This window comes from Hoplias malabaricus, chromosome 5 (genome assembly GCF_029633855.1).
Source record: "Hoplias malabaricus isolate fHopMal1 chromosome 5, fHopMal1.hap1, whole genome shotgun sequence".
NCBI lineage: Eukaryota > Metazoa > Chordata > Actinopteri > Characiformes > Erythrinidae > Hoplias > Hoplias malabaricus.
In genome coordinates this window covers 25915185-25934407 of record NC_089804.1, presented here as the reverse complement: position 1 = coordinate 25934407, position 19223 = coordinate 25915185, and the positions used below count along the sequence as shown (strand labels likewise).

Sequence of the window (19223 nt, the reverse complement as noted above, 5' to 3'; positions counted from 1 at the left end):
CATGCTCACTCAGTCACTCACACCTGTGGACAATTTCACACGCTCACTCAGTCACTCACCTGTGGACAATTTCACACGCTCACTCAGTCACTCACACCTGTGGACAATTTCACACACTCACTCAGTCACTCACCTGTGGACAATTTCACACGCTCACTCAGTCACTCACCTGTGGACAATTTCACACGCTCACTCAGTCACTCACACCTGTGGACAATTTCACACGCTCACTCAGTCACTCACACCTGTGGACAATTTCACACGCTCACTCAGTCACTCACACCTGTGGACAATTTCACACGCTCACTCAGTCACTCACCTGTGGACAATTTCACACGCTCACTCAGTCACTCACACCCCTGGACAATTTCACATGCTCACTCAGTCACTCACCTGTGGACAATTTCACACACTCACTCAGTCACTCAAACCTGTGGACAATTTCACACGCTCACTCAGTCACTCACACCTGTGGACAATTTCACACGCTCACTCAGTCACTCACACCTGTGGACAATTTCACACGCTCACTCAGTCACTCACCCCTGTGGACAAATTTACATACTCACTTAGTCACTCATACCTGTGGACAATTTCACACGCTCACTCAGTCACTCACCACTGTGGACAATTTTAAATAGTCACTCACACCTGTGGACAATTTCACATGCTCACTCAGTCACTCACATCTGTGGACAATTTCACACACTCACTCAGTCACTCACACCTGTGGACAATTTCACATGCTCACTCAGTCACTCACATCTGTGGACAATTTCACACACTCACTCAGTCACTCACACCTGTGGACAATTTCACATGCTCACTCAGTCACTCACCTGTGGACAATTTCATATGCTCACTCAGTCACTGACCTGTGGACAATTTTACATACTCACTCAGTCACTCATGCCTGTGGACAATTTCACACACTCACTCAGTCACTCACCACTGTGGACAATTTTAAATAGTCACTCACACCTGTGGACAATTTCACACACTCACTCAGTCACTCACATCTGTGGATAATTTCACACACTCACTCAGTCACTCACATCTGTGGACAATTTCACACGCTCACTCAGTCACTCACACCTGTGGACAATTTCATATGCTCACTCAGTCACTCACCTGTGGACAATTTTACATACTCACTCAGTCACTCACATCTGTGGACAATTTCACACACTCACTCAGTCACTCACCTGTGGACAATTTCACACGCTCACTCAGTCACTCACACCTGTGGACAATTTCACACGCTCACTCAGTCACTCACACCTGTGGACAATTTCATATGCTCACTCAGTCACTCACCTGTGGACAATTTTACATGCTCACTCAGTCACTCACCTGTGGACAATTTCACATGCTCACTCAGTCACTCACACATAATACTTTCGTACTGAATCTAGGGGGTGTATTTACCCTTTAACCCTGTATTACAGGTGATAGGTCTTGTTTTATGCAGGAATATTGTATTCAGATGCATTCATTCAGAGGTTATGGAACAACGTGACTCTTATAGTGTTGTGCCGGCGAGCTATGGTTTCCAGACGGGAGGTTTTATTGCCTGCCATAATGTCATCTGCAGATTTTGAACACTTTCATGTGATGCTTCACAGGAGCACCGAGGAAATATGATTATCTCTCATAATTAGTCATTCTTCTTTGTACTCAGAACTAATAGGCTATAAAATGTTTTGGCTAATTATCACTGATGATAATCTCTTATGGGATATTTTCACATCTCCACAGTTCTCTAACTCCAAAAGTAATGATAACTTTTGTTAGAAAAACATCCGTATCATTCCATTGGCTTTCATTGTTCATTGCGCTATTATGTCTAATATGCATTCTTTTAGTGTAATTACATGGTGGCAGTTAAATTAAAGGACATAAAGTACTGTGCGAATCTAAAGAGCCTTTTTTATTTATTTAATTTTGAGTCAAAATGGCCAAAGGAAAGAAAAATAAAAAAACGATACCCAAAACGATACATAAAAAAGATACCCAAAAACCTCAATAACTAATTACAACCTCTAATTTTAATATATTTTACTTGTTCAGGGAGAAACTTTCCAGAGGTTATTTTTCCTCCACAGTTCAGTGTTTATAAGCTTTAGAAGTAATCCCAAGCACATTATGGGATGTTTCCATTGTAGCTTCTTTGTTTCATTGGCAAATTTCTTTTTCTCTGTCCATTTCTTATTCTCAGTGACAACTTCTCAACAGCTTCATGTCCTTTCAGAGCCACAGTGTCCTCACAGCTAAAGGATGGATGGTAACACATGGAGTATTTTAGAACTGAAAGGAGAATGAATCATGTTTTCCTCCTTTCTTAGAAACATGAAGAATTCCATTTTTGAGCTCCTGTTTTGGAAATTCTTGTTAGCATTCCCAAAGAAATATCTATTTTAATCACTGTAGACACATTTGCAACAGAAATGTGTAAGGAAGCTGAGGTGTGTATGATTAGTGTGGTCAGTGTGAAAAGGAGTATTTCAGTGAACCTTGGGAACAGCTTTTGTACAAGCTTAGTGCTGCAAGCCTCTGTATATATTTTTTTCTGTAAACCATAAAACTAAAATCAACTGTTTGTCCTCACGCTGCATTTTATCAGCTCTACTGACCAATTGTACAATATTAGTAGGTCTACAATCACAGAATGTAGTGCATCAATTGCTCTGCACACGTTATCACACTGTTCGTCAATGGTCAGGACCACCACAGAGCAGGCATTATTTGGGTTGTGGATCATGGGTTGTGCTGGAAAGACTGGATCAGACACAGCAGTGATGCTGGAGTTTTTGAAACACATCAGTTTCACTGCTGGACTGAGAATAGTCCACCAACCCAAAATATCCAGACAACCGCATCCTAGGGGCGGCATCCTGTGTGTACTGATAAAGGACGTGAGGATGACCAACACAAACTGCAGCACCAGATGAGCAACTGTTTCTGATTTTACATGTACAAGGTGGACCAACAAGGTTATGTTTCAAACAGTGGACAGTGAGTGCGCAAAGGGTTTAAAAACTCCAGCAGCACTGCTGTGCCTGATCCACTCATAGCAGCGCAACACACGCTAACACACCACCACCACCACATCGGTGTCAGTGCAGCGCTGAGAGTGATTCACCACCCAAATGTGTACAGAAACAGCTCATTTAAATATTATAGGAGATTTGTATGTACTTTGTGACTTTTCCTCTTGAGAATAAATGACTGGAAGTTAAATAAATGAAGGGTGGTCTCTGACATTTGCACAGTGCTGTGTGTAACCTCTAGGAGGGGTTCTAGGGCTTGCGTGTGTGAATGTGTGAAAAGTGGCTGTAGTCGATTTAGCCTTCACTGGTTACATTTGCTATTTAAAGGAGCCACAGCAACCAAACATCACACACACTTCCCATATACATACACAGCCGTATTGTATTAGCTTGTGTGAGATAATCACAGCCTTGCTGCAGGCAGAGAAGGCTCGTGCAACGAGGCTCTGCTATTGGCCGTTGCTATAACAATAGGGGCGGGGCCAAAGCTGAATGTAGGCGGAGACTGAGCCTGATTATAAAATCCTTCAGAGAGACACATTTGCTTCCTGTTTTTTTTCCCTTTTATATTTTCAGTTGTTTCTCTTTTTTCACCCCTCATTCTCTCTCTCATTCACTCTCTCTCTCTGTCTTTCTTCTCCTGACAGGAGGAGGGAGGTGGAGGGGGGGCTGGTCCTTGCATGAGAAGCAGGAGAGAGAAGCAGCAGGCTGTGGAAACAGGCGGAAAGAGTGAGCACGAGTCTGCATCCACTTCACGCCTCCTAAACAAGACGCGTCCAGTTGTGGATTATCTGCGTCTGCTGCTGCCACAGAGCTGGAGCCCACCCTCCCCCATTCCCCACTCCCCCACACCTCTCCCTCTCCCTCTCTCAGTGGCAGCAGAGCAACGAGAGACGGGCTGCTGCTGCTGCTTCTTCTCTCCTGCAGTCGCCTCCACTACTGTAAGTACTCAACCTGCTCTAGACCGGCTCTGCCATCTAAAAGAGGAACTTGCTCCTTGTTGGTTTAGGGCTAGTCATTCCTGCCTGTGTGTGTATGTGTGTATGTGTGTGTGTGTGTGAGGCTGGATCACGATGGGTCAGGATGGACATGTGTTGTGTGATGGTCTGCTGATTGTTGACTAATTCAATGAGCTGTCTGTGGAGACACTGAAATAGCCATTAGTGTTAAGTGAAGCTAGACCCTGCTGCTGTAGTTTCAGACATGCCCAAATAATGTGGGCTTTGTTTGGTACTTTGTTGGAGCTTGTTTTGGGCTCTGTACATTGTGTTCTAGCGGAAAAGTTCAGGGGTAGTTTGGCAGTTAGTTGGTGTTTGTTTGTGTGTTGAAAAACCAATGGCACATCCTCTAATGTAGCATCACTTATGTTAATGTGTTTACATTTAAAAAATGTGAATAAACAATAGTCCATAGAAATATATTGATACTCTTTGTGCAGTGTTTTATTGTTTATCCCAGTTTGTTAAACCCATTATGCCACATTAAAGGACATGCTAACTTACTATAGGACATCAGAACAAGCTGGCACATCCTCTAATGTAGTATAATGTATATTAATGTGTTTAACAAATTGGAATAAACAATAAAACAATGCATATTGTCAAAACTTCTGCACTGTCAACAGTATATTTACATTAAACTGTACTCTTGTTGCCACTTAGAAAGTCAACAAAACAGACAGTTTGCCCTTCCAAAGTTGTCCCAATGATAGTATATTTATATAGACACGCAGTCACACACACACAAAAGCAAACAAACACACTTGTACACTGTCATGTGTGCTCAGCATTATTTGTTTTGACACAAACAGCCTCATGCTTGGCTGCAATGGCCTCCAGAAAGCGCTGGGATGATGAATGTGTGCTCAGTCTTTTATTGTGCAGTTTCATCACAAAGCTGAGATAAGACACATGACTGTGTTTACATGACCTGGCCCCTATCTGAATGAACTCTTCCCAGAGACACTCGTCCACACAGCATCATTTAATCACTGTAATGGAAAGGCAGAGGAACCAGTGGTATGGGTAACAGTAAGCGAGAATGGCTATAAATAACCAAGCAGGGTATTTATCAAATGTGAGACTCAGGAAGTACAAACAAAGATAGCACCGACAAACTTGTCCCCAACTTCGAAGCAAGTGAAGTGAGTTTAACTTTTCACATATGCCATGGCAAGGTTGAGAGTAGGACATCACTGCAAAGTGACCAAAATAATAGCAGGTGTTTAAGGTTGCACTGATTTGGAGAACCCTCTGGTGGAAATGTGTAACTGCAAGCAACAGGTGGAAGAACAGTTTGTTACGTCAGTTGTGCTTTGAACCCTTGCCTGAGCAGATTAATCTGGTGCCTGGAAGACTATTCTAAAGGAGGTGAATGATCAAGTATAGGCTTAACATCTTCATCAGAATAATGTGTTTTGCATATTGTCACTCTCCAATGAAAAACATACACTTTAATTTTTGTCAATTTTACATTTACTACTTTATTTGAACACAACTGTTGTTCTTCACATTGTGTGAAAATTTCATGGTGAATAAAACAATAGAAAAAAATATTTTCTTGACTTCCGTTCAAAGTTAAGAAGGTTTTTTTAACGTCTTGTGTAAAGTTACTTTTTTGGAGATACATGGTTTTTAATTGGACAAGGGCGATATATCAGAATCTTACAAATAGATCATTTATGCAAATTTAATTGGTAAAAACACGTTGAAAAAAGAAACCCAGCAGCATATTCAGCAATCCTCCTTTCTGTTTTAACCGTACAATCTTTTATCATGCGACTTTAAGCAAAAAGTGCTTGAAGGACTAGTCAGAAAAAGGCTTTATATAGTTTGAAGATGTACCGTTTACATTTGATCAGCATCTCTGTTTGAAGTTGGGCTTTGAAATATGAGCTGTGTTCTGCATTTATCTCTGTAGCGTTGCTTGGAACATTTGCCCTCAGACAAACTCTCCAGACTAAATTTATCTCCAGACGGGTAGAGATAACCTAAGTAATCGGCTGAGTAAGGCAAACTTCAGATCTGGAACATTATACTGTTATGCAGATTAAACTGAATTCTAAATCAGATGGTAAGTGCAGTCCCTGTATCTAAAACATTACTTACCCAGGTCTAGATTTGTGGGTCTAGTCTTGCATAAGGAAGTGTGACAAAATGGCTTTTCCCTGGCCTTTGCTTACTCTTCTACCTCAAGCAGTTCACTTCCATAGCTGAACTGAAGCTCCTTGAGAAGGTGATTGCGGATAATTGCACCGTTGAGTCTCGGTCGAACAGTGACAAATAGAGGGCTTTATTGCTTATTGGAGACAAATTGCACCACACACTGAGCTGGCTGAAGAGTGTGGGAGAAATTACTTTGGAGAAATGAAATGGGTAAATTCCTAAATGAAAAAGCTATTTAAAAGACCACAGGTTTTGAGGGTGAACCGGAAAGTCAACTAGCGAGAGGGAGGCTCTCAAATATTAGCGGCAGTGTGTACAGTGCATGTTTGAGCAGTGTTCATGCTAATGTCTCTGTTAATACAGTGAGATGATTGATCACTGAAGCATGGTATGGAAGGACTTTTACTTCCCTTCTGGAAGTAAACAACAGTTGAACAACAATATGAATGATAATGAGAAAATGAATGAGTACAGTACTGTAACAGGCAAAGGTATTAGCCATGTAGCAACATGGCAGTATGTTACCAGGGGTTTGTTTGTTATTATCCCTTAGAATCCGTACTTTGTGATACTTTCAAGTGACCACATATATTTAGAAAATTGACACATTTCAGAGGATACTCAGAGGAGCAGCTGTACCATGCCCATTTCCTAGTGTTAGCTAAAGGTTATAGCCTCCCAGGTTTGTTAAGTGACCTCATTATTTCTGTTAAGCCTTACCAGAAAAGTGCAGAAAAACAATCTGAAAATACTCTTAAATTCAGAAGAAACATGTAGAAGTATGTGGTTTCCATGTTTCCTTACTACAGCCGGGAATAGAATTTCCAGTAACTATGCTTCCTGCCCACTCTGTGATTTGTTTCTCTAACTCGGAGCCCATGATGAGGCTTGAAATAAGGTCAAATCAACATGACCATCAGAGAGCAGGCCAGAGGTGGTGAGCATCTCTCAGGCCGCCCTCCTCACCATCTGTCCCCGGTCCGTCCTCTCACGCTTCACTGACATCAGCGCTCACAGCCCTGTGCACTAATGGCCCCTATTCACCCCCGCACAATGCTAGCTCTCATGTCTACAGCCAGCACACTACTGATTGACATTCAGCGCAAACCCACAATGCTGTTCATCAATGCTAACAAGCGTGCTCTGTTTTGACAGGACCTTTAATGACATGGACTGTAACTTTGTCAGCTGAGATCACCCAGCTGAGAGTGGTTTATCTACACTGTGCCCTAACTATAAAAAATTTAGACACCTCTTATAATAAGTGGATTACGATACTTTAAGCCACACCAGGGGGTTGACTGCACACATACAACTTGTATAATAGTTTTCCATAAAGTGTAAGTGGAACAGCACTAGTCTATAGAAGGGGATGCAGTTAGAGCAGCTGTATGTGAAGAAACTGTCTAGTTTAGTTACTGCTGCTGTAGCTGAGTGTAATCAAATCCTCTTAGGACCATGAGTGTTGTATAGAACTAGGTACATAATGAAATGGTTCTTCAGATTCATGGAGAATGTGGTTCTATATAGCACTAAAAAGGGATCTTCTGTTGTAACAAGCTGGACATTGTAACAACAGAACACTTGTGGTGCTATAAAGGACTGTTTTCCAAAAGGTGCTGGGTAGAACCACTTAACCCTTTTTAAAATGGGGAAAAACCATTCCATAATGGAAACTTCTTTAAAGAACGCCTGGTTCTAACTAGAATCAACATCGTAACTAAAGAAACCAAGAATAAACCTATTTTAAGAGTGATTAAAAATTGCTACTTCATCAAAATTGGTCACAAACTCCCATATAATATCCTGGATTTGGGAAGATAATGCTGGATAAGCAGGGCCACAGCAACAGAATCTATTTGGTTGTGCAGAAACACATGCCCAGATTGTGGGCATGAGTCAATGAAAGAATGATCAATAACAAAGCAGGAAAAAGGTCAGTGTTGATTGGGAATAAGATTCCCATTTGCAGCCCACAGCTTTGATGCTACCTGCCAATTCTTTATGGTAGAGTTGTTTAGGTGGCACAACTAGCATGGCTGACGATTCCACACCAGTCTTCCACACAGTTTATGTAACTTATTGATTGTCATTATGGCATTTTGGTTCTCTACGTGAGATCTGCAGATGCATTGGAAGTAATTGGAAAGCTTAGAAGTTATCGAGCGGTCAGCTGTGTCCTGGCGACATCAGCACAAATCTATGAGAGAAGTGAATGCAGACATAATTGCATGTATAATTAGCCTCTAATAATTTCGTCTCAGCCTTATATCCATCATAGGGCAAAATGGAGGGAAGTGGGAAAAAGTGCCTGTTCTGTGGGGGTCCTGACTATTGAAGAATAGGGTGAAAGTAGGATAACAATGTATGCAGATGGACTACAGCGTATAATTGTAGACCTACAATGTACTCCTATATGGTAAGTGGAGCTGACAAAAAGGGACAATAATTGTAGATACAGGGTAGGTAAACCTTATAAAGTGTAGTTCACACTTCTTGGATGTACACAAGGATTTCTGAGGCCTACATAGTGTGAAAAAAATCAGCCTTAAACTTAAAATTGTATTCTAATACTATTTAATAAATCTAATCCAAACTCGGGTATAACCCTACATTTTAAATCCAAAATGTAAGAAGCTGTGGGATTTTCTCATGTACATTGTTCTCCAAGAACAGTGTATCCTCTATTCACTATATGATGCACTCTTTTGGGGTTCTGCCATCTAGTTTTGTCCAAAAAAAAGTCGACAACTTTCAGTGCACTCAAACAAACCTACAGTGCAATGCAAAAAGTTTTATAAAAAGCCATGTACACGTGTGGATAGCAGATACCCATAATCCACTGCATCATCTTGTAAAAACCCACATGAGGTAGTAGTCTGAAAATGTTTACTACCCTCCAGAGTCCAGTTCCCTAAAATGATGCACTCTATAATGAGTAAATAGGGAATAGTGAATAGGGTACAGCTCTGTTTTTGTAATTCTTCTTCAGGTGCAGGAGTTTCAGTGGATTTAGTGAAACAGCGCCACCAGTGGACGGGGGCTCACTTAGTGATTGTAAAACAACTGAATCATACCAAATCATATCATAAATGTTATATCTATATAAAGATGAACTTCTAGGGTGCTTCTTTTCATTGTAAACATTTACTAATATTTTGAGATGTTGGTAATCATTGATGACTGGCATTTGTTGTCAATATAATGTCAGTAATGTTAGCACATATAGTGCACATTACTGCCCATATTTTCCTCTGGCTGGATTTAGAAGACTGGACTGGCAAACAATATCTGGAATCAGTCAAGTGAACACCATTTATCAGGGTTTCAAATCAGGAGAGGAAATGAAGAAGCTGACCAGGTCTAGCATCTGTAACTTTGGTTGTGTTATGTTATATACAGTGCAACACAGAGGAAAAGTCAAGAACCATTTTTCTATTTATTTCCTAGCCAAAAATCCATTATGTACAAGTGATTCATTCTCCAGCATCAGGAAAGAAACCATAAAACATATATTTACTCGAATGTTACATCAACAACTAAATTCAGCATCTATTTCTTCAGTGTTTACGGTGCTCACGTACCAAAGCTGTCTTTGTTTTTATGAGATATGCTTTCAGTTTTTCAGTTTCAGCTTTTCATGATCTACATAGTTTCAAACACACAGTAACGTCTTCTGGCCAGCACCACTTCCTTAGAGCCCCACAGTGTTGAGTTATGTTCTTGCAGTGGGAGGATGGCTACAAACACCTGTGGATTGTTTTTAGATCTGAAGCAGGAGTGGAGATTGATGTTCTGATGTCTCTCAAAGATGAAAGCTTTAAGTGCTGTTCATCTGACAGGGACAGGATTGGTGGTGGCCTACCATGTCCTGCATGGATTTTAACCGTCTGGTTTTGACAAATCTACAGCAGGGCAGATTATAAGATGCATAAATGAATAACTACTCTTAAAATCCAGGTTCGCAGTGTGCCGCAAGATGTTCTGCCTGCATAACAAACTGGACCTTCACAGCGAAGCTGATGTTTCTGCAGCTGTTTATTCTGAATCCCTGCTTTAGTGCGGCATACCCCACACTAACCAAATCAAAAGTCTTTGTTGTTTTCCCCCCTCGTTTAGACGTTCCTCTAGGGCTGAAATATTAATCATGCAGATTTATTGAACAAAAGTTGACCATTTTCAGTTCATTTTTATCAAGTCTTTTGTGTTCACCAGTCATTACTTAATTGCACTGTACACCTCTCTGCCACAACATAAAAATTAAATCCTTGTTCCTACATTTATTGTCCATTTTATAGCTCCTTTTGTCATATCGTAATTACAAATTGTAGTTCATCTGTTGTTCTGCATACTTTGTTAAGCCTTTGTTGTGCTTGTACAGTCTGCATAGGAATGCATGTAATGAAATGGGAGTCTCTGAAGCAGCAGCACATGACCTAAAGTCACCACGTGCAATGCCAGCTGTCAGCTAGAGTGGTACCGAGCCCCCAAGCTTTGGGCTATGGGGCAACAGAATGGTGGAATTCCATCCAAAACCTGCCATTCAAGATAAGTACATGACCTCACCATTGTTCTTGTGGCTGAACGTCAGTGTACCTTCACAGCAGTGTTCCAACCTCTAGTCTAAAGCCTTATCAGGAGCTGATACTGCAGCAAAAGCGGCACAGACATCTGAATTTAGAGTCATTAAATTGTATCAGTGTTTGCTCCTAAATGTAAACTAGGTTATTTTTTGAAAAGCACCTCTAGATGTAATTACGAATGGTCACTGTGGCTTATGAGTCATGAGAGTCTATAATGAATCACACTGCATACTGTTCTCTTTTAATGAGCCATTTTGCCCTGATCTAGGACCTGTTTCCATAAACTAAATTCCATTGTTCCATCAGAAGCAGCAACCCTACTGTTCTCAGAGCAACAGGAAAAAACCAGTCCTGCCGAGGTCGTATGAGGACATCAAGGGGAATATGTGCTAAAAGTCACACCCCAGTGCAAACAGAGCCGTACATGGAGCAGTGGTGCTGGTCGTTAAACTGTCAACACAATTGCGTTTCACTAAATCATATCTTGTTGAGGCCATTTACAGGTCATAAAATTTGTACACGGTCTCTGGGCTGTCAGCAGGAGACCTGTGCTTTCAGCGGAGGACATACAGCCTCGCCGCTTGCTGCAAAATATGCTGTATACGTGATATATTGGAGGATTTTATGGTATGGCTGTACTTGCATCAGACTCTAAACTGACTCAGACTCACTATGAATGGCAACAAAGTTTAAACGCCCAGTCAAGTGAACGCTATAATAGGAGTTAATGTAGTAGGACAGTGATTATCTCAAATGGCAAGAAACAGATCTAAATTATGGTCTGACAATTATGCTCTTCCAACAGTTTGTCTAAAATAAAGGGTAATATTAGGTAGTTTGTGTGAAGGGAAGGTGGCGTGAGGTATGTGCTGCACAGAAGTCGACTCAATCTCAGTTTGCTGTGCACTTTGAATGTATAATGAATGTATAATGAAAGAAAGTTAAATAAATGCCAAATGTATTATAGGGAAAACATGGCCATATTTTTTTCCTATAATTTTTAGATGTTACTGATTTTAAATGTAATGTACAATAAGTGATAAATAATACAGCTACAATAGTAAAACTTAAAAATACATGACTAAAATAGGCTATTTTTTATTTAATGGATTAAAACTAGACTAACATTTACAATAATTAAGTGAATAAAAGGAGACTAAAACTAATACACAATTTAACTTAAAAACTAAAACAGAAAATCAAAAATCAGTTGCCAAAATGAACACTTTACATTACACTCCTTTATCTGATGCTTGGCATTGAGCATGGTGACCAAGCCCAAGAGGCAATGCAGCAGAGCATCCCATATTCTTTCATGCTGTTGTATGGGGATTATTTACGTTGCATAACTGAACATCTGTGTCCACAGTGAGTACACTTTGAAGTAGCTGAATTCAGTTACTGTTTTAGGCCAACCTTAATCTAGAGTGAGAAAGCTGAGCGTTCTGAGAAATGTAGAGACTGATAAATTAATAAATATTTAAACAGAGTGTCCTCCTTTTGTTACTTCATTAAAAGAACTAATCTTCAAAAGTGATGCTGCTGTTCCAAAACCTATTCGGCCAACAGCGGTTATTTCTGCCAAGACAGAATGTATAATTCCATGTTCACTGGTAGGCACACAAGTAAGCACATGGAAACTAATTAGTTGGCTCTGTAGTGGCTTAACTAACTCCTGGTGATGCTTCAGATATTTATGGCCAATAGATCACAACTACCCTCACACTTTCTGGGTGGGTAGGATAACTCGTTCCCTCACCAATTCAGATGCTCATTAGGGTTCTCCTCCAAGCGTTTTTAAACTGTGTCATAAATCTATATTGGCAGCAGTTTGAAAAGATGCAGAACATCTTCTAGATGAAGACTTTATCCTCCCGGTTCAGTGATGTAGTGTGACTAGGGGAGACCTAGACTTTGTTAATGGCTGGAATTTTCAGTGACTAGAGGAGAACAAAACTTGTGTGTGTTTTTAATGCATGAATTTTTGAATTTGGATATTGCCACTGTCCAGTCAAAACCATGTATCTCCAAAATACCAACTTTACAGAAGGAAAAAACCCTTCTTAAATTTCAATGGAAGTCAATATAAAAAGATGTTATTCCAAGTAATTTTGGAGCATTTCTATTGGTCCGTTCATCATGGATTTTTTACACAATTTGTAAGACAGTTGCTGAATTCAAATTATGTGGAAATAAAAAAAATTGACAAAAATGGCAACTATGATATGATCATACTAAACATTTTATTAGTTTATAAGTTTGGACTGATGAAGGCAATGGAACAAGTTTTAAAAACTAATAATTTGGGAACTTTTTTAAAAAAAATGCATAATGTCAAGATCAAATATTTTTTTGTAGTTCCTCATTTTAGTATTGCATTGTCCACAATCCAGGATCTCAGAATTCTGGCTTTGATCCATAACTCTGATCTCAGGAGTTTAGTGTGTTCTTCCTGTGTCTATATAGGTTTCCTCCAGGTGCTCAGGTTTACTCTCACAGCCCAACAGCACATGTCGGTAGGTGTATTGAAATGTCCACAAGTGTGAGTCACAGGGTCAGTGTTTGACTGCAATGGACTGGCACCATGCCCAAGGTGTGACCCTATAATGCACCTTGATCAGGGTTAAGTGGTTATGGATTATGAGTGAATGAATGGTTAATAAGTGGGCATTGACATGGTAATACTGCAGTAAAATATTGTCAGAAATATTACTAAGGACATTTGGTGAAATCAAAGCATAATAACTAACATAAATTAGAAAGTGACCTTTTGACATCATCCAGAGTTATGGGGCATGTCATTAAGAATATAATTTGTGGACTTGATATCATCAAGACATTTCAGGTGTGGAAACGGGCTACCATGGGCAACAGAGCCCTGTAAATACTTGATACAGCACTAAATTGGCTATTTTAACTTTTCAGATTATGCAATAAAAGGTAATGTAGTATCATAATGTTCCAGATGTGTCAGTACAATACGTATTTTAACAATGCTCATATTTAAATGTGCTTTCTGGGTTGGACCCTAGTTTGACCAGCAGTAGCTCCAGGCAGGGTTCTATGGTCCTATGACTCCATGACTGTAGCCTTCTTGTTTAAGTTATGGGGTACATTTTTGTAATTTAAGTCATATGCCATGTTGTATTCAACTGTTATCAGTTAGTTATAAATATCATCATGCTACACAAAATGCTGGCTTTAAGCTGTGTCATGATGATGCTGTTATCATGGATGAGGTTTGGAGCTGGGTCTTTTATATTCCTGTTTGGATAGATGAGTTCATGTTGATTGTTCTCATATTTGTGAGTTTTAAATATTAAATTTGTAGTATTTTTCCAAGCTAGATTAATCTGGGGTGCTATGTTAATGTTAAGCAACTTTACAGTAAATCATGTGGTTGGATAGATATGGTCCTGTAGATTATTGTGACACGAGGACCATGTGTGTAAATAAATTGCTCAGTTATGATATCAAATTTTAGATCACAGGAACAGGTTTAAAATAATTATGTTGCAAGTTTCACTGAGGGTTCTCTTGATTAGAACAGAGCTATTCCCAGTTGGTGAAAACCAATCCAAGTCTTTAACCTAAGTATCATAGAGTCTATGAGTATTTTCAGTAAAATTAACACTGGGGGATGTTTTCTTAAAGGAAAGCTATGGATAAAGCAATGAGCAGCAAACTGACAAAAGCAACAGTAAATTTGAAAAGAATGTCCTTTTCAGTTTGTGTTCCTTGCACATATTTTGGTCCTGGTAATTCCGGGACCATGACCATGAAGTTGTTACAGAAGATTCTTTTTGAATAAATTTGCATTCAAATTCAAGAATATACCGTTTTCCGTAGCCTTACTTTAAGAGATGTGAAGTTTTATTCTGGCAGCGACTCTAGATAAGAACCGATGAGGTACCCGACTATCCCATTTCCCAGACCTGATTATCGGATTATCTCAGGTGCTGTTCCTCCTGCGTAATGTTTACTGTGGCTGACGAGCTGTGTTTCCAGTAAATAAAGCTCAGAGCTCTGACATCTGCTTTCCTCTAGTTCTGGCAGATCCAGTTTGGATCTTCACGGTGGTCTTTTTCGTTTCAGCCCTTAACACCTAGCACAGCAAGGACATACTTACTGTGCAAGTCTCAAGGGTCGTTGAATAACAAAGTGACCACTTAGCTGCCCCTGGGCCTTTAAAATAAACTGCACTTGGCTTGCTGAGAGAGCACACATACTGTGCATGACCCAGGCAGCAGACTTAAGTTATGGCTCCTGGTGTTTGGCTTTAAACACTGGGTTTGTTGTTGGGGCGTGATGACCACAAGACAGAAGGTTTTTTACCATTCACACGAGTGAAGAAAGAGCCTCTTGTTGTGGTCTGAGACATCTCCGCCACTGGCCATGGGTGAGTAGAAGAGAGGGATGAAACAAAAGGTCATGTTTATTGCAGCATGGGGAGGAGGGAGGGGCAGATTCGGAGGACGCCAACGGCCTGGAAATGATGCATGCTTCTCCTGGTTTTTTTGATGTTGGACACATGACAAGATGTCAGCTGGAAAAATAACAGGACACAAAATGAGGGGAATTTCATAAGCACAAACTCACACCAGAGCCACACTTCGGCATACGACAAAGAACAGGCTAATACTGCGACGGCGGGGTGATATGCATGTTTATTTGTGTCTGTCGCACACATTGAGCGATGACAGCGATGACAAATCGTCTTCTCGCGCCATCATTTGTAGCCGGGGTCTAATATTAAGTTGTTCTTGTGCGTGCTCTCCTCATTTGTCTTGGTTTCGTTTCACGAATGGCGAATCTGACAGGCGCGGGAATATTGTATTGAGGGAACGTTCAAGTCAGGATGACCATCCATCTTCTGGAGACATCTCAATTTTCCAGCTATTGGGCTTTTATGGAATACAGCACTCTAGGTCAGTTACACTCCAACACACTAAGTGAAGATGCCACCTGAGGCTCTGCTAATGTGCTCTAAAGGCATCATTATTCCACCTCGCCCACCCCACCCCCCTCTCACACTTATAATTCACACTTAATCAAGCGCATACAGCTGGGAAAGCGTGAAGAAAAGAGAGTGGAGAATGTTTTTTTTTGTTTGTTTTGTTTTTTTTTTTTTTTTACTTTGTTTCTTATAACAAGAAGAAGAAAAAAAGCACAGTGCTAGCTTGTTGCGGTGTGGTGAATGGAAGCAGCAAGGTCGTCCGAGCTGAGCGTGCCGAGCCCCACACGCGCTGCACTTGCCCCTGGCCAGAGCAGAAAGCAGGCGGGTACGTGAATGAGCGCTCAGGTCCAGTGTATGAAGCAGCAGAGCGGAAACTCATCTGACCACAGGCCTGTGCGTCAACAACATCCTTTGCTCGTATAATTAGAGCTTGAAATATTCACCCAAACCCGACAGGACCAGGCTATTCAGGTCAGGCTCGGACAACATCTCACATTCAGGGTTCCTTTTTCACCTGCGTTAGTTTTTCTCCCCACTCTATCACAATAGTTAACATTGCTGTGAGGATTCAAGAGCATTTGTCAAGTCAGGTATGGATATGAAATGGAATGACAATTTAATATCACAATTATTGTGGACAAAATGATGAGTTGAATGATGACTGTATTTTTTAGATACGGAAATGTTCAGTGATGAAATGTTCAAAGCAAAACTAAACAACAAACTAAAATAATTTAAGTTTTATTATATGTTTCATTTTAAACAACACAAAATTAGCCACACTATGTACATATTTAATAGACATAAATGTAGACATAAAAATGGACATAAACATACAATAAACTCTGCAGTCTTGTTTTTTTTTTTAATTTTGCCTTGTGTTCATCATGTGAGATAAGATAGTAAACATTTGTATTAGGTTTGTTTAACAGGTAATTTATAAAGATACATTTATAAACCCTAGTTTTGTTGGTTTATTTTGGAAATACTTGCAAAATATTTGCAAAACCTGTAGCTTTTACAGCCCAAAGAGAACTGTGTTTGAACATAACTCTAAACCATTTAATGTGGACATTAATGTTAATGTTACCAAGCTCTGTTTAAGGTAGAGGGAATCTCAAAATTTCTTAACATCCTAAGGTGTGAGAGAAAGCCCTCAAATGTAATTATGAGTCCATTTAAGGTGGAACAGGCGGTGAGTTTGTAAGTCTGGCTAGAATGCATTTTTTTTTGTATCAGACCTTGTTTGTCATTAGAAATGAAACAAAATGACTAAACCTGCTAATTTTACAGCCACACATGTAAGCCATGCAGAGCTCCCTCCCATCTCCCATTCCTGGCTTCACCTCCCCTGTTTTCAACATTCCTTGGGGAGTGAAATCAGGATGGGGAGGTGAGATTGGGCACAACGCTGTGGCTCTGTCACTCTCACACAGCTCCAGGGTTCTGGGTTTTGGGTTCAAGCACCACCTTGAGTCACTGCAAGGAGTTGCTGTTTGCTCCCAAAGGAAAAATAAATAGTTGGATTGGCTATTCAGAATAATCCATAGACGTGAGTGACTGTGTGAGTGTGTGGTGCCCTGTTATGCCCTGTCCCACCGCTGCCCTGAACAGGAGGAATGTAAGGCTGAAGCCATAGACAGGTGTGGTATTATGTACCATTTATGATGCTTTCTGTGGAGATACACCACAGCTTGCGTTTACTCTGTATCAAAAAACATTACATTACATTATGTTCGAGTGCCAGTCCATGAACAACCCATGAGTCATCTCCACTGCTGGAGAAGATCCAGACGTTGGGCCACAGCTGGCTCCCTGATATTTAATATTGAATAAATAAGCCCAGCGTAAGGCTTGGGACGTTCCATTAGCCAATCTGCAGTCAGTGAGTAATATAGCCTTTTAATCTTCCTATCGCGGATCAGCGAAGGGCCAAGAGGCCAGGAGAGGGTCTCATTAATCTGTCTAGACCCCTGACTGCTGCTGCTTATTCCATGTCCACTTTGCCTTCCCACTCTGGTGGAGAGAGAGGAGGAGGAGGAGGATACAAATAGAGACAAGGAAACTGAGGGAGGTAAAGACAGATAGGGAAGGAGAGAAGAAGAGAGAGGGAGGGAGAGATAGGGAATAGAGAGAGATAGTTCTTTAAACACCAGTGCTTGGTTAGTCACTCCCCTATTTCTGCTTCAGCCTCCTAACAAATAAATTCAAATGCAGTCATGCATTTCCTTCCTCTATTGATTTGCATCTTTGAGAATAAACTTGCAATTTGTCTCCGTCGCCACATTTTCAGCCCAATTTTTCAGCATTCCTGCATTATTCTTTGAAGGACACTGGGAGAGTATTGGCCTTTTCAAATTTGGCGACTATTATTTATCTCAGGAGCTCAGAACAGCTCCTGAGACTCGCCGAAGTGTGAAACAATATCTTCAAGGCCGCATCCAAGCGTTCCCTACAGAAATTCACAGGCCTCATTTTCTCTAACCATGCGGTTTTGAGCTCGGATGATTTTGAACATCACTCCTGGGTAAATGGCCAAAAAAAAAAAAAAGAAGACAAGACTGCACACTTTCCTTGTTTGTTTGCCTGAGGGCAACAAGCTCAAGCTGCTTGTGCATTGTTTGCCCAGGGCAAAGGAAATTGATATAAAACCTGCACTAATTGCTAATCTTCAGGTCCATTTTTTTGTATAGAATCATACATGGTTCTATCCAAGGATTTCAAAACAAGTGTGATGTATAATGGAAAACTCATTGTCATTCCTTTAATAAACATGGCATTGATCATATTATTATATTTGTCTCTGTGTAAACTCACACACTTGGACAATCCTGGTCAAAATATGAAAAGAAGTTCATATTCATTCATTCATTGTCTGTAACCTCTTATCCAGTTCAGGGTCGCGGTGGGTCCAGAGCCTACCTGGAATCATTGGGCACAAGGCAGGAACACACCCTGGAGGGGGCGCCAGTCCTTCACAGGGCAACACACACACTCACACCTACAGACACTTTTGAGTCGCCAATCCACCTACCAACGTGTGTTTTTGGACTGTGGGAGGAAACCCATGTGGACACAGGGAGAACATACCAAACTCCTCACACGGAGCGGGACTTGAACCGACAACCTCTAGGTCCCTGGAACTTTGCGACTGCGACACTACCTGCTGCACCACCGTACCATCCAAGTTCATATACTTTATACAGAACAAATACTGCACATTTTAAAGCTAATGATTGCTGTTTATTTGCTTGCATTACATTTACATTTGAAAATTTAATTGTGATATATCTTAGGGTTTATCATATTTGTATCTTAGAAAAGATGAGAGGGCAGGATGCAGGTGTATGGTTTTACACAAAATCAAATGCTTTGTACAAAGAGAGCTTCCAGATGAACAGATCGGTCAGTCCTTTGGACACACCTTAGGATCTACGTAGGTCAGCTTTCCATGTTTTGGGAAAAAGAC

The 19223-nt window shown here is 40.6% G+C and overlaps 1 protein-coding gene across 5 annotated transcripts in view; it reads left to right on the top strand.

Moving 5' to 3' along the window:
• The first annotated feature begins 3618 nt into the window (after positions 1 to 3618).
• The window catches only part of cdk18 (cyclin dependent kinase 18), a 53201-nt gene continuing 37596 nt past the window's right edge, over positions 3619 to 19223 (top strand). For all 5 annotated transcript variants that reach the window (XR_010802609.1, XM_066670677.1, XM_066670680.1 and 2 more), the window contains exon 1: positions 3619 to 3991. The gene's annotated coding sequence lies outside the window, so the exon portion shown is untranslated. The remainder of the gene's footprint in view (positions 3992 to 19223) is intronic.